Genomic DNA, 17,029 nt, shown 5'->3' with positions numbered 1-17,029 from the left:
AGAACGGAAAAGCTTCAATGCTCAGCCCAAGCACACACCAAGTGGGCCCTGGAAGTGGATTTCTGCACTATCTGCACTTAGTTACTCATTTTCTGTAAACCCTAGTTACTAGTTTAGTATAAAAACTACTTTTAGAGATTTATTTTATGTTCGGAATTTTATCGTTAGACGCTGATCATTGTACACATTTGGAGGCTGGCCTAACGGCCATGCCTAGACCTTTCACTTATGAATTTTCTACGGTGGAGTTTCTACACCCCATTGATTAAGGTGTAGAGCTCTGCTGTTCTTCATGAATTAATACAAGTACTATTGTTTTTCTATTCAATTCACGCCTACTTCTTCTCTAAGATATTCACTCGCACTCCAACATGATGAATGTGATGATCCGTGACACTCATCATCGTTCTCACTTATGAACGAATGCCTGACAACCACTTCCGTTCTACCTGCAATCGCTTGAGTGTGTATCTCTTAGCCTTCTGGTTCACGACGCATGGTTGTCTCTCTTGACAACAGAGCAGTCCATTCCGTGAGATCAGAGTCTTTGTGGTATAGGCTAGAACCATTGGCAGCATTCTTGAGATCCAGAAAGTCTAAACCTTGTCTGTGGTATTCCAAGTAGGATCTGGGACGGGATGACTGTGACGAGCTTTAAACCTGCGAATGTGGGGCACAAGTGATAGTGTGCAAAAGGACAATGGTCCTATTCCGACGCTAGCGGGAACCGACAGATGATTAGCCCTACGGTGACAGTGCAGATGGATTTGTTTTCATCCGAGAAGATCATACAGCTTGCCATGGAAGGAGGTAACGCATGGTTGGAAGAAGACAATAGGAAAGCAGAGGTTCAGAAGCAACAAAGCATCTCCAGATGCTTATCTGAAATTCCCACCAATGAATTACATAAGTAACTTTATCTTATTTTATATTTTAATTATCTGCCTGACTGAGATTTATAAGGATGATCATAGCTTGCTTCAAGCCAAGAATCTCCGTGGGATCGACCCTTACTCACGTAAGGTTTTTTACTTGGACGACCCAGTGCACTGCTGATTAGTTATGTAGAGTTATGAAAAAAGGGTTGAAATTACAATCGTGCGTACCAAGTTGGTGGCGCAATTGAGATCACAATTTCGTGCACCACCATCCTGGCTCAGAATAATATCCTAACCCAATAGGTTAGCATGATCTCTCAACATCTCACTGGGATGCAAACTGCAGCTGGCAGTGATCAGGAAGCTTTTCTTGAAGAAGAAGCTTATGATCCTGATCGACCCACTATGGAGGAAGTGAATTAAATGGGAGAACCCTATGGAAACACTTACAACCCTTCATGGAGGAATCATCCTAACCTTTCATGGAAGGATCAATAGAAACCTCAGCAAGGTTTCTATAACAACCAAGGTGGTAGAAACCAGAATAGGTTCCATAACAGACCACCATTCCCATCTTCTTAAGGGAATATGGAGACCTCTAACCAGAGTCTTTCTGACTTAGCCACTCTAGTCTCCAGCCTCACTAAGACCACTCATAGTTTCATTAATGAAATAAAGTCCTCCATTAGAAATTTAGAGGTACAAGTTGGTCAACTTAGCAAGAGGATCCCTGAGATCCCTTCTGACACTCTTTCCAGTAATACTGAAGTTAATCCTAGAGAAGAGTGCAAGGCCACCACCATGGAGGTTGAGGCTGAATTGGAGGATAATGGAAAGGCATTGAATGCTAGTGAAGAAGCCTTCACTGGGTGTTTAATGCCCACCAGCCCAGGGAAGCTGGCGTTGAACGCCAGCAAGGACATCCCTGCTGGGTGTTCAACACCCAGAATGCTAGAGGGACTGGCGTTTAACGCCAGTCAGGGTGAACAGCAAGGGCGTTCAACACCCAATAAGCTAACAAAGCTGGCGTTAAACGCCAGCACAAGAACACCCTTTGAGTACCTGAATTCCACTCAAGAACCCTCTAGCCTAGAACTAAAGGAAACCATAAAGACTATTGAGGTTCCTTTGAATGCACTTCTCTAGTGCATAAGTTCTGATGTTACTCATCTTTAAGTGAGGATGAAGACACTAGAGAAGAGCAAGTTGCTCGTTTCCTAGGAGCTCTAATGAAGCTAAATACCAAGTTATTTGGTACAAAGCCTCTGGAGGAAGAACCTCCACTGCTCACCAAAGAACTCCACGCTTTGGTTCAGCAAGAGCTACCTCAGAAGCTTCCAGACCCTGGACGCTTTCTAATTCCTTGCACTATAGGCACTATGACCTTTGAAAAGGCTCATCTATGTGACCTAGGGTCAAGCATCAACCTCATGCTACTCTTTGTAATGGAGAAGCTGGGAATCCTTGAGGTACAAGCTGCACACGTCTCTTTAGAGATGGCAGACAAGACCATGAAGAAGCCATATGGCTTAGTAGAGAATGTCTTGGTTAAGGTTGAAAACCACTACATCCCTGCAAACTTCATTGTCTTGGACATTGGAGAGGATGAAGATGACTGTATCGTCCTTGGAAGACCCTTCTTAGCTACTGCAAAAGCTTTGATTAATGTAGCTAAGGGAGAAATGGTTTTCCAAGAAGACTACATCTTATTTAAGATGTCGAATCCTAATTCTCCCTCCAATAAGAAATAGACAACTGTGCAACACCTAGTATGCCAACCCTCTCTTTCTATGAAAAGCTTTACAAAGCCACCAGACATCAATTCTAAGTTTGGTGTTGGGCAGCCCTCAACAAGCTCTAAGCACAAAGGTACTAAAAAGAAAGTATCTAAAGGCTGGAGGGACAAGAAAGTCCCAGCTGAAAGCCTCTCACCTGACATGAGAGTTTTCTTCACTAAGAATCTAGTCCTACCATATAGAGTGAACCGTGTCCAATCTCTAGAGCAGGTAGAGCTCATTCATGAGAGGACAGGCAGAAAATTCACTGTAAGGGGCGAAAATCTGAGCCCTTACTCACCTCCTTAAGGATCTGAAGGTCAAGCTAATGACTTTAAATTAAAGAGTGCTTGTTGGAAGGCAACCCAACTTTACTCAACTATTTATTTTATTTTCATTTTGTTTTTCTTTCAGTCTTAGAGTCATGATCATGTGCATCAGTCAAGAGACAGAATTCACAGCAGTGAAAACAGAACACTCCATAAAGAGTGTTAAAGTTGAACGCCAATGAGGAAGCCCTCCTGGGCGTTCAATGCCCCAAGAGGGAAGCATTACTGGCATTGCACGCCAGCCAGGGAGTAGCCCCTGGGCGTTCAAATGCCAGTGCAGAGAAGCTAGGAATAGGGAATTCCCTAGCCTCTCAGGACAAAGAGGTCCCACAGAAGCTCCACCTACCCCACCTTCTTCCTCCCTATTGATTATATTTGCTTGAGGGCGAGCAAAACTCTTAAGTTTGGTGTTGCAAAAGCTCTGCTTTGTGACTTCTACCATTTTTAAGTATAGAATAAGAGGATAGAGTAAACTAGCGAGCATGCACATGAGCCTGTGCTGCCGCCTTAACAAAGACAAAGGAGTGACATAGAAGAAAACAAGAACTACATGGGATCCTTAAGGAGGAGCACTGGCCACCATCATTCAGGTGGATTCATTTTCTTTTACTTTTTTCCTATTATTTTTCTATTTTCTATCTGTTTATTTATCTGCTCTCTTGTTCTAGTTGCATGATCATTTGTATTGATGTCCTAAAGATGTAAAATGTTCCATATATCTCTCACCTTGCTTAAATAAAAAAATTATTTGAAAAGAACTGAGAGATGCATGAATTTCAAGTTTAAAATAAGATTAGCTTAATTAGTTTAATGTGGTGTCATTTGCTTTTGTTTTCTGAATGTATGATTAAACAGTGCATATTTGAAGTTGAAATTTATGAATGTTGGCTCTTGAAAGAATAAGGAAAAAGGAAAAATATTATTGATAATCTGAAAAATCTAAAAATTGATTCTTGAAGCAAGAAAAAGCAACAAAAAGCAAAAGAAAAATCATGTTGCAAAAGATAAAAAAGAAAAAAGTTATATGCATGCAAGAAAGAAAAAAAATGGCGAAAAAAAAGAAAAAAATTAAAAAAAATCCATTACTGCCCAAAAATGCAAGAAAAGGAGCGCAGATTGAAAAAGCCAGTAACCCTTTAAACCAAAAGGCAAGGGTAAAAGGGCCCAAGGCTTTGAGCATCAGTGGTTAGGAGGGCCCAAAGAAATTAAATCCTGGCCTAAGCGGCTAAACCAATCTGTCCCTAACCATGTGCTTGTGGCGTGAAGGTGTCAAGTGAAAAGCTTGAGACTGAGCGGTTAAAGTCATGGCCCAAAGCAAAAGAGTGTGCTTAAGAACTCTGGACACCTCTATCTGGGGACTCTAGCAAAGTTGAGTCACAATATGAAAAGGTTCACCCAGTTAAAGTGTCTGTGGTGTGAATGTATCCGGTGGTAATACTAAAAAATAGAGTGCTTAAGGTCACAGCCAAGACTCAAAAAGCTGTGTTCAAGAATCAAAATCAGCTTAACTAAGAAAGTCAATAATATCATCTGGATTCTAAGTTCCTAAAGATGCCAACATCTCTGAGTTTCAATGGATAGTGAGATGCTAAAACTATTCAGAAGCAAAAAGCTACTAAGTCCCACTCATCTAATTTTAACTAAACTTCATTTGAAACTTAGAAATTTATTGTACCTTAGTTTTCTTTTCTATCCTACTCTGTTTTTAGTTTCTTGGGGACAAGCAACGGTTTAAGTTTGGTGTTGTGATGAGCGGATATTTTATACATTTTTTGACATCATTTTCATATAGTTTTTAGTAGATTTTATTTAGTTTTTATTGAGTTTTTATAAGTTTTAGTGTTAAAATCACATTTTTGGATTTTACTATGAGTTTTTATGTTTTTGGACAATTTCAGGTAATTTCTGGCTGAAATTGAGGAGCTGAAGTAGAAGTCTGATTCGGAGAAAGAGGAAGCACTGCAGATGTTGTCCAGGTCTGACCTACCTGCATTCGGAAGAGCTTTTCTGAAGCTACAGATATCCAAATGGAGCGTTTGCAATGGCCATGTGAAGCTGACTTCTAGAGCTTTCCAGCAATATATAATAGTTCATACCTTGCTTCGGATTAGAAGGCCCAAAACTGGCGTTCAACGTCAGCCATCTCACCAGTTCTGGCGTCCAACGCCAGAAAGGGATTCCAAGCTGGAGTCCAATGCCCAAAAAGGTGCCAGGAGTGGAGTTCAATGCCCAAGGAAGCCTAAGCACGTGGATCTCATCAAAGCTCAGCCCAAACACTCACTAAGTGGGCCGCAGAAGTGGATTTTAGCACTAGATAGACTGTTTTACCCTTACTAGTCATCTGTTTAGTATTTAAGGGATTATGTTCATGTAATTCGCACTTTTTATCACTTTTTATCAGACTCTTCAATTCAGGAGAGCACTATACACGTTTTTCCATTGTTTTTACTTTCAATATGAGTTTCTAAACCTTCTAGGTTGAGGAAAAGAGCCCTATTGAGTCCTATGAATTAATAAAAGTACTATTGTCTCTTCTCCGATCCGTGTTTGATCTATCTCTAAGATGTATATAACGATCTTCATCGTGGTGAGCAGGATGATTAAGACTAATGTGCCTGACAAACACCCATGTCTACTTGGGTTTGTGTGAGTACCAGGAAGAAAAGAAGGAGCTAACAGCTATGTTTATACATCTCTCAAATGGTTAATCCACAAGTTCCTTGGGGACTTCTCGAGACACCAGTTCAGCCGATTTTCGGGGAGATTAGGGTCTCCCTGGTATAAGCTAGAATCCAAAGAAGCAGCGTTCTTTGATCTGGAAGATTCGACCTTGTCTGTGGCATTTTGAGTAGGATCGCCAAGAGAATGGACTGCTATGCGCTTCACTCTTCATCAGATTGAGTAACCACGGCCAATGGCCATGGCCGTGTTCAACCTGTAGCAGAGGAAATCAATAACCACGGACAATGGCTTTGATCACTTACAGCCTACCATAGAAGAAGATCAGTAGTACTAGAGTTACTTCAGAAAGACAAATCAACTCCAACTCTCAACTCTATTCCCAGCATATAATTCCTATTAGTTAACTTCTTCTAATTCAACCTGACTAATACCTGCAAGATACCCATAGCTTGCTTCAAGCCACAATCCTCGTGGGATCGACCTTGACTCGCTCAGGTATTACTTGGACGACCTAGTGCACTTGCTGGTACTGTTGCTGTACGAAATAGTGTGGGTTTTGTGTACACACGCACCAAGGAGCTCTATTGTAATCCTATTGAATGAATGAAATTCTTCTTTTTCTCAATCCGCTTGTGTAGCTATAGGATATCTTCTATTCTTATTGAGATTCACTCACTCCGGAAAGGGGTTTGAATCTATTGAATTCTTGTGTGAGCCTCGGAAGGGGAATCATGGGCATTAGAATTGGAGCTCTATCCTTCACAATTCCCTTGACCAACACTATTCGGGAGGAATTGAGGTCTTGAGAATTTGTGTGGCTTATGGATAAGAGAATGCACTTAACCTCTTCTCATGACAATTAGATCAAGGAATTAGCAAGATTGATTGTGATTAGAAAGATTGGGTTTCGAAGGAATTAGGATCCAATCAATTATAATCCGCCATAGATCTACTCATATGACTGAGAATGAAGTTGAGACCCATTTGATTCATGATGGATTATGATATCTCCAATCCCTAATTAATCTTTCTCTTTGATTTTCTTCAATTTAGATTGCCTTGAATTTACTTTAATTGAAATTGTTTACTGCTTTCTTGATTCCCAGCACCCAAGTCCCCATTTACATTTCATGCAATTTACTTTCAGTTTCACTTTACAATTGTGCCTTTACTTTCTTGCAATTTAAGATTCAAGTCATTTACATTTCTTGCTCTTTAAGTTTCAGCTCTTTACATTTCCCTCCATTTAAGTTTCTATTATTTACTTTTCAGCATTCAATTCTATAGTACTTGCACCGTTGAAGTTCTAGCACTTTACTTTCCATCTTTTATATTTCTAGTCCTTCACATTTTGTTGCTTTATTTTCTGCAATTTACTTTCTGCTCATTTAATTTTACTAAACTCCTTTCAATATTAGCTTGACTAGACTCATCACCCAACAAAAATTGCTTGATCCATCCATCCTTGTGGGATCAACCTCACTCTTGTGAGTTTTACTACTTGATGCGACCCGTTATACTTGCCGGTAGTTTGTGCGGATACAATTTTCGCGCATCACAGCTTGACTGCACTAGATGCCTCTCCTGATCTAAGCAGGCACGTCGCAAAAAGTTGCATTTTTGAGCCACTTCGAGTCCGAATTTCAAAATTCTGATTTTCGTGGTTAGTCTCTATGTGACGAGCCGGTCTCGAATTTCGAGAAAAAAATTATATTGATATAATATTCATATATTATTATTTTATTTGGAATATTATATTTTTATTTCCTCTACTGTGGTTAATGTTGATCTATGTTTAGTAATATAATAACTTAGCTATAAATCTACCGGTAATGGATAATATCGGCATTCTTAGATGAACTTAGCAATGTTAATGCTTCATCATATATCTTTTATTCTCATGATTATCATGTTACTAGTATCATTTATACTATTAACGCTCATGCTTGTCCTATAGTAGTGTAATCTGATGTATCTAGTCTTAGTAATTATCTTTAGAATGATATTTTATTATTAAACTCTGATGAGTCAGCACCCTGTTACACGTGGCTCTCCCAGAGTTAGCCACCACATGTTTCCTTTCTTGCTCTCCAAGAAAATTTTTCTTAAGGGAAAAGTAAGAAATACTTGTGTTCTAATACATCTAGCTTCAGTAATTATCCTTTCTTGAGAGATTTTTACACCAAACTTTAGAATAATGCTTATCCTAATCCCACAGGTCCCTAGACTCATCATTACCATCACCTTTTCTTCCAAGGCAAGCCAAAATTCAAAAATTTCATGGGAGGAAAATGGAAGAACTTCCATGAAAGCGTCAAGCTTCTTTCTCCGTTCTTTCTAAAACTAAAACCCCTATAAAAAATCTAATCCAACCAAAGTGCTTACCTCTTCCTCCTCTTTAATTATATGTCAATTTTCAAGGTGTAAATCAAAGTATGATGGCTGCTCCTCCTCTTTGAAGTTTCAACCATGGTGGAAACTCAAGCTGATGATGTTTTTTTCATGTTTTCTCTTGTGATCTCTTGTTGAATCACCATAGGCTCTAAGAAAACATGATTTCTAGCTGCCTTGAGGTGAGGAAAACTTTCTTTTCATCATCATGAAGCTTCAGCCTTCATGGTTTATGTGGTTCTAAAGATGTTTTTTATGTTAAATCAAGAGTAAAAGTGCTTTTTGAAGCTTGTTGTTGGTTCAATTCTTGACAGCTGCAAAGGAGGTAAGGTTTGGTAAATTAATTAATGATTGGGTGTGTTCTTGAAGTGCTAAATCAGATTTTGTTGCTTGAGGCTTGATTTTGAGTGTTTGTGTGATGGTTTCATCATGAGATCTTGTTGTTTAATGCTTGAAATCAAGTTTATGATGGTTTTGAAGTTGCTGTTGTTGCTGCTGGAAAACGTGGCTTTCCAGCCATGAAATTCATCATATTTGATGTGTTTTTGATGTGTCTTTGATGGCTGAAACATTGCTCTTTGGTTTGGTAAAGATCAGGTAAAAATCGGTTACCGAAAAGATTGAAAAACTAGCTGAAAATCAAGTGAAAATCTGATAAACTTTTGGAAAAATATTTTTGGTTTTTGGAAGGATGTGAAAACGTTTATTTTGATGATTTTGGGGTCAAAATGCAATTATTAAAAAATTTGGGGTTGAAAGTTAATTAATAGAAAGTTTGAGGACCAAAGTGCAAATATTAAAAGTTCAGAGGTCAAAATGCAATTTTTGAAAGTTGAAAAAGATATTATTATTTTAATATTAAAATATTAAAATATTATTTTATTAATAATAATAAAATATTGATAAAAAGACAGTTTTTCCTAAAAGTCTCAGGAAGGCAGTTTTGAGTCCAGAATTTCTGAACTCTCTTTATTAAGGTATAAGAGAAGGTATTGAGGTATGTAAGGTAATGAAAAAGGATTTAGAAACTTTCATACATGTTAGAAAGAAATGGAGTTAAAAGCTATATAGCAGTGTGCTTGACCTTACAGAGTAAGCAGAGAATTATGAAATGAGCTCACTCTGATGTTGTGATGCTTGATTTATGATTGTAGAAAGATGATGAAGATGATTGATAAGTAATGGAAAGTATGATTATATGTGAAATATGAAACTTCCGGCGATGCTTGTGAATATTATGCGGGGATGCCCGTATTGTGCTATTGCTTCCCAGATAGGCTGCAGTAGAGAAGTACCAGCCCTGCAAGCCGAATGCTTGGTAGAGGCCTGACTCGCATACCTGCGGTATATTGAGATTTGAGCAAATACTAGCCCTGCAAGTCGAGAGTACTTGGTAGAGGTTATGCGGTACTTAATCTGGGATTAAGTTTTGGGAAGGCCTTATCTGACTTGGAGGGTCGGATTGCGTCGGGTGCGGGTCGAAACCGACAAATGAGCTCATTACCTGCAGTAGGACCAGACATGCATCATACTTGTTTGTGTATATTGTAATTGGTTTGCCTATGTGAATAATTCTATTTAATTGCTAACTGCTATACTTGACGTAATTGCTCTTGATTGTGTTTGAACTACATTACTTGTGTTTGTAACTGATTGTTTGGATTGTGACGATTGGATGTTGATTGAGTTGTTTGGGCCTAAGGCTGTGGCTGGTTTGTTTAAGGTCTAGCTCTGTATTAAGTATCTGACTGGTTTAGCATAGACTTAATGTACCTATGCTTGGAACAGGATGATCATTTATACCGCGTAGGTAACTTCTTTTATGTTTATGGTCTAGTAAAGTATGAAAAATCAAACTCTTACAGCACAAACTTAATTGAACCTATGCTTGGGACAAGTTGGTCATTCATACCATTAGTAATCTTTTAAGATTCTTATATCTGGAAAAGGAGTTTGGATTTCTGGTTAATTAATTGATTTCTTTTAAAAAGGTTTTGAATTTTTTATTGTTAAACCATCGATTTTCAAAGGAATTAGAAACTTGCAAACGGACATTATAAATGGACTTAACTATAAACCCCGACCTTACAAAGAACTCCCTAGTTCTTACCCCTTACACCTCTTCAGATGGACACAGGAGTCCTGCCCTACAAGATTAATCATCCGTACATCCACGACGACCCAGTGTGCGGCTGGGAGTATTAAATCTGTTGTGCGGCACCTCATGTACGTAATTATGTAGTACATGGTAGACCTTTTCAGCATCCAATTACTACACCATTCTTCGATCCCGATATGCCCTCTCACTTTCCTCTTTCTTGGATGCAACCTGAGGAGGACCCCGAGATCGTTGATATCTCTTCTGGCAGTGATAATCTAGATGAGGCACCAGTGAGCAGGTATCATCACCTGCCCAATGGTTTTCTATGAGGGGCTTTTGGATTAGAGACGAGGATACTTTTTGAGAAGTCCATTCTAACTCTGGTACATTAGAGTGCTTCCCTCGCTTTTGCTAGCATGCTCAGAGGGAAATAGGCATGTCATAGAGTTGGGCTAGTTTGGGTGCCAGCTTAGGGGCTTTTGGACAGGCCTGGATGATAAACCACTATTTTATGGTTTATCTTATGCTCAATTGAGTGGTTTATATCAATTCTTTACTCACTTATTCATATGATTTGCATGATATTACATTTTCCTTTCTGATTTTCTGCTATGATTGAAAACATGCTTCTTTGGTCTTAAAATTACTAATTAATAATCCTCTCTTATTACCATTTGATGTCTTGATATGTGTGCTAAGTGATTTTAGAGTTTATAGGGCACGAATGGCTTAGAGGACAGAAAGGAAACATGCAAAAATGGAAGGAAAGCACAACAATGGAGTTTTGAAGAAAAGGCAGCGACGCGTATGCATGGACGACGCGGACGTGTGCCTAGCGCAAAACACAAGCAACGCGTACGCGTGACTGACGCGGACACGCGCCTTGAGCAGAACGCAAATGACGCGTACGCGTGACAAGGAAGGACCCACGCGCTCACGTGACAGACGCCACGTACAAGAATCTGCAGAAAACGCCCCCAGTGATTTCTGGAACCTTTTTCGGCCCAATTCCAAATCCAGAAACACATAATATAAGCCAGAGAATGTCAGAATCAAAAGGGGAGCACACAAAACAACATAGACAACATTCATATACATAATTTTAGGATTAGATGTAGTTTTAGAGAGAGAGGTTCTCTCCTCTCTCTTAGGTTTTAGGATTTAGGATTTCTCTTAGGATTTATGATTTCATCTTCTTCAATCACAGGTTCAATATTCCTTTTATTTATTTTCCCAATTTAATTTATGAATTCCCATGTTGAGATTTGAATGTTCTATTTACTATATTTTGAGGTATTTCAGAATTAAAAATTGCTTTGATTTATTTATGTTGTGGATATTTTTAATTTAATTTAAGATTTATTTCCCCTTTTGGCTTTGGTTAAGTGATTGGTAATACTTGAGTTATCAAACTCAGCTGTTGATTGAAATTGGAGTCGCTGATTGATTTGGATTGCTCTAAAGCTAGTCTTCCCATAGGAGTTGACTAGGACTTGAGGATCAAATTACTTAGTCCACTTGACTTTCCATTGCTTTAGTAAGGGTTAACTAAGTGGGATTAAAACTCAATTCTCATCACACCTGATAAGGATAACTAGGATAGAAATTCCAATTCTTATACCTTGCCAAGAGATTTTATTATTATTAATTTATTTTCCTTGTCATTTAATTTACTTATTCCTTATTTAAAAACCCAAAATTCTACCTTTTTCATAACCAATAATAAATCATACTTCCCTGCAATTCCTTGAGAGTCGACCCGAGGTTTTAATACTTCGGTTATCAATTTTATTGGGTTTGCTTAAGTGACAAACAAAACTTTTGTACGAAAGGATTCTTGTTAGTTTAGAAACTATACTTACAACGCGATTACTCTTATAAGATTCTTTACTAGCGGAAAATCCCGATCGTTACTGGCGCCGAGACGTATTATGTACATATATGTATATATTACATGAGTCACTAACTGAGAGATGCTATATCTTTATCATGTACTTGTTTAACTGAGCTACTCTTTTATCACGATGTATATCATAATGCGTTGTTTTATATATTGCCTTCTACTATTCTATGATTACATATGCTTATGTTTTCTTATATAATATATGCATGCGACTCTAAACTACTATTTTTGTTTTTTAAAAAAAAATTACTCGAAAACTCGCGAGGTGTTAACAATGAACAGGCTTATACTTATTTATTAAATATTACTTAAGTTGGGGAAACAAGTTGGTAGCGTTCAACTTCTAGTATGATCATGACATGTTGGGAGTTGGGTCATTACACAACTTGCATTCCAGTCAAATACTGAGAGATCATATTGACCTGCTGGGTCAAAATCTTGTTCTAAGCCAATATGGCATTCAGAGTGTCAACTTCAAGAATTCCTTTCTTCTGAAGTACCCCATTGCTTATGTTAGTTACAGGACAAAGGAAGCAAAGAAGAACCACATTAGTGGCAATGTTAGTTACACTAACGTTGACACTAACGTGGAATGGGAGTCACTTGCAAAGTTAATGAGAAAAGTCATTGCCAATAATGCTCTAGAAGCCATCATTGCCCACGTTAAGAGTCACGTTAACTAAGCTAACGTGAACTCTAACGTGGAAGAAAAGAAATGGAGCCAACGTTAGTGACACTTAACATTATCACTAACGTTGGATCAAGCTCATAAGTGGCCACGTTAGTTGCCACATTAACTTAGTTAACGTGGGCTCTAACATTAAGAAGAAAAGGGGAAGCCAACGTTAGTGTCATTCAACTTTCTCACTAACGTTGGCCAAGTCATAAGAAGCCACGTTAACTCCCACATTAACCTAGTTAACGTGGAAGCTAACGTGAAGAAACTAGGTGGTCGACAATGTTAGTGATACCAAACATTGTCACTAACATTGGGATGAACACACACTATCCCCAAGAAGCCACGTTAACTCCCACATTAACCTAGTTAACGTGGAAGTTAACGTGAAGAAGAAAGGTTGTCGACAACGTTAGTGACACCAAACATTGTCACTAACGTTGGAAGGAGCCAACACAAGCCACAATGAGCCATGTTAACTCCCACGTTAACTTAGTTAACGTGGAAGTTAACGTGAGGAGAAGGATGATGAGCCAACGTTAGTGACATTCAACATTGTCACTAACGTTGGAGATGGCTAGAATGGCCACGTTAGAAGCCACGTTAACCTAGTTAACGTGGACTCTAACGTGAGAATTAGGAGCACATTAGAACGTTAGTGACAATGGTAAGTGTCACTAATGTTCTCGAAGGTTGGCAAGCCTACATTAAAAAAGAGCCACGTTAACTAAGTTAACGTGGACTCTAACGTAGGGAAGGGGGAGAATCCTCAACGTTATTGGGAAAGTTGAGTCCCAATAATGTGTGCGAAGGACATAGTGGAAACGTTAGTGGCAACGTTTGTGCCACTAACGTTGAAGTTAACGTGGCTCTTAACTTTGGTGAGGAACGTTAGTGAAAAAGTTGAATGTCACTAACGTTCTCGAACCCATATTTTCACTGAACGTTAACACCACTAACGTCCTGAGCTAAAGTCTCTGCCCACTTCACACTTTCTCTCTGCAGGTAAAGCCAAGCCCAATGAAGAAGATAACTGCTTCAAACTCAAGATCCAAAGGCCCAGACCCAAGACTTGAAGAACCAACAAGAAGAGTAGAAGATTAGTATATATATGAGTAGCTTTAAATTATTTTGGGAGTTGGAAATTATAGGGAGCCTCTTGGCATAGCACTACTCTCTGTATTTTACTTTCTCTGCACTTCTAGTTTCATCATGTATTCTCCATCTTTGTTTTCATTTTCCAGAGCTATGAACAACTAAACCTCTTTCATTGGGTTAGGGAGCTCTGTTGTAATTTGATGGATCAATACTAGTTTTCATTATTCTTCTTCTATCTTTTCTCTTGATTTTACTTGAAAGCTTTCAATCTTCATCCAATTGGGTTGTTATCTTGGAAAAGAAGCTATTCAAACTTGGATCTCTTCTGAACCTTGAAAGAGGAATGAAGAGATCAAGCTAGAAATGCTTTCTCATGCTGGACCAAATTGGGTATGGATGGATATGTGACTATAATCCTCTCAACACTTGATTTGGGAAATGCATGTGGTATAATCAGTGACCATACTTCATCTCTTCTCATGAGCAATTGACTAAGGAATTAGCTATTGATCAAGATTTGAGAGATTGAATTACAAGAAATTGTAATTCGATCACTTAAGATTGCCAAGGAGATCAATGAGTGCATTGATTGAGGAAGAGATGAAAATGAAATTGATCCGGAGAATGCAACATCTCCTGAGCCCAATGAACTCCCCATTTCTGATCTTACCCATTCTCTTTAATTTCTGTCATTTACTTTCATGAGCAATTCCCCCATTCCCATTTACAATTCTGCAATTTACTTTCAGTAATTTACTTTCAGTTCTTTTATTTCTAGCATTTACTTTTCTGTTATTTACTTTTCCGCCATTTAATTTTCTGCAATTCTCAACTCAAATTCTGGACTCGCTCAACTAGAACATTCCTCTAATTAAAGTTGCTTGATCAATTAATCCCTGTGGGATTCGCCCTCACTCTATTGTGAGTTTTTACTTGACGACAAATTCGGTACACTTGACGAAGGGAAATTTGTTGCGAGACAAGTTATCCGTGCATCAAGTTTATGGCGCCATTGCCGGGGATTGATTGTGCATCAACAATGATTAGATTGGAGGATAACTAGATTGAGCATTTTTTTTGTTTGATTTAATTTTCTGTTTGAGTCATTTACTTTCTGTTTGAGTTAATTTCTTCCCTTCCCCCTACTTTTTCTTTGTTATTTACCATTCATCTCACTAACTCACTAACTGTTTGATATATTGCATCACTCACACTAACAGTAATTCTGACAGATATACTTTCTGCACCTATTCTATTTGCTTGTACTTGTTGGTTGTATGACAGGGAGAAGAAGCGGGGCTTCAACTTCCTTTGATTCTGAACCTGAGAGAACCTTCCTTAGACTAAGGAGGGAGGCAACAGAAAAACGTGTAGTTGGTGCTGAAGAAGAGGAGGAACACTTTGAGGAATGCTTTGAACCAAACATGGAAGAAAACATGGAAAACCATCGTGAAGAAGAAGCTCACAACCATGGCGGAAGAGGACGAGCAAATCATGCTGGGGAGGATAGAAGAGTTTTAGGCTCTTACATCAATCCAAACCCAGGAAACTGTGGAAGTAGCATTCAAAAGCCAACCATCCATGCCAACAATTTTGAACTAAAACCACAGCTTATCACCCTTGTTCAGAACAACTGTTCGTTCGGAGGAAGTGTCCAAGAAGACCCCAATCAGCATCTAACCACCTTCCTGAGAATATGTGACACAGTGAAGTCTAATGGTGTTCATCCTGACGCCTATAGACTGCTCTTGTTTCCATTCTCACTCAAGGATAAGGCAGCCAAGTGGCTGGAGTCTTTCCCAAAGGAGAGCTTGACAACTTGGGAAGATGTGGTGAACAAATTCTTAGCAAGATTTTACCCACCTCAACGAATCAATAGGCTGAGAGCTGAGGTCCAAACTTTCAGGCAACAAGATGGTGAGACTCTGTATGAAGCATGGGAGAGGTTTAAAGACCTAACGAGGAGGTGCCCACCAGATATGTTCAATGAATGGGTGCAGCTGCACATTTTCTATGAAGGGATCTCTTATGAATCAAAGAAGGCCGTAGACCATTCATCCGGAGGATCTTTGAACAAGAAGAAGACCATTGAGGAGGCCATAGATGTCATTGAAACTGTAGCAGAGAATGACTACTTCTATGCCTCCGAAAGAGGGAACACAATAGGAGTAATGGAGCTAAACAATGTAGATGCTCTGCTAGCCCAAAACAAGTTCATTACCCAGCAGCTGGCTGACCTCACCAAGAAGATGAAGAGGAACCAAATAGCAGCAATCTCCACTTCATCAACAACCCAAGAAGGAGTAAATGAAGAAGCAGAGGGTACTCAGGAGTAAGCCAACTACATTGGGAATTCACCTAGGCAAAACCATGATCCATACTCCAAGACCTACAACCCTGGATGGAGGAATCACCCAAATTTTGGGTGGGGAAATCAACAAGACCAAAGCCTTGATCAAAGACGCCCAAATCCAAACAATGCAGCCCACCAACACTTCACATCTAGACCATATCAACACCCCCATAACAACACCTCTCCACATTCATATCAAGGCCAGAATAACCCTCCTCAGCCTGACCTATCATCATTTGATGAAAGAATCTCAAGGATTGAGAATCTACTTGAAGGCATAGGCAAGGAGATTCAAGACAACAAGGTGTTCAAGGAGGAAGTGTGAGCCAGTTTTAAGAACCAGGGAGACACAATCAAGAGGTTGGAATCTCAAGTGGGGTATCTCTCTAAACAAATTCCCAAACCCACAGATGGATTCCCAAGTGACACAGAGAAGAATCCGAGAGGTGAAACAAAGAAAGTAAGATGGGAAGATTGCAAGATGGTCACTATAAGTGATAAGGAGACTGAGGACAAGCCAAGCAAGCTGTCAGAACAACCTGAAGATACCTCAGTAGAGAAGAAGGAAAAAGATTTCCAAGAACCAGAAATCTCAGAACAGGAGCTGCTGAGACTCTATGCACCTTTTCCCCAACTGCTCAATGGTGCTGTGGAGAAGAGAATATACTCAAGATTTCTTGACTAGTTTGCATCTTTGCATGTGAACATGCCGTTCATCAAGACTATCCAACAAATGCCTGCATACATTAAGTATATGAAGGAGCTGCTTCATAGGAAAAGCTCACTCTAGGGAGGCCAAACTATAGTGATGAACAAGGAGTGCAGTGCCCTCATTCAACCACA

General features: G+C 39.1%; 1 non-coding gene across 1 annotated transcript; it reads right to left on the bottom strand.

Annotated features, from left to right (window-relative positions):
* Positions 1-15,710: 15,710 nt before the first annotated feature.
* LOC148548643 (small nucleolar RNA R71) lies at positions 15,711-15,817 on the bottom strand. The gene has a single exon (XR_015897566.1). It is a non-coding gene; the product is annotated as a small nucleolar RNA R71 (small nucleolar RNA).
* Between the last annotated feature and the right edge of the window lie 1,212 nt (positions 15,818-17,029).

This window comes from Arachis ipaensis, chromosome B8, assembly GCF_059453495.1.
Source record: "Arachis ipaensis isolate K30076 ecotype BB chromosome B8, ASM5945349v1, whole genome shotgun sequence".
Taxonomy (NCBI): Eukaryota; Viridiplantae; Streptophyta; class Magnoliopsida; order Fabales; family Fabaceae; genus Arachis; species Arachis ipaensis.
Note: the sequence above shows the minus strand (reverse complement) of the source record. Positions and strands in the feature narration are given on the sequence as shown.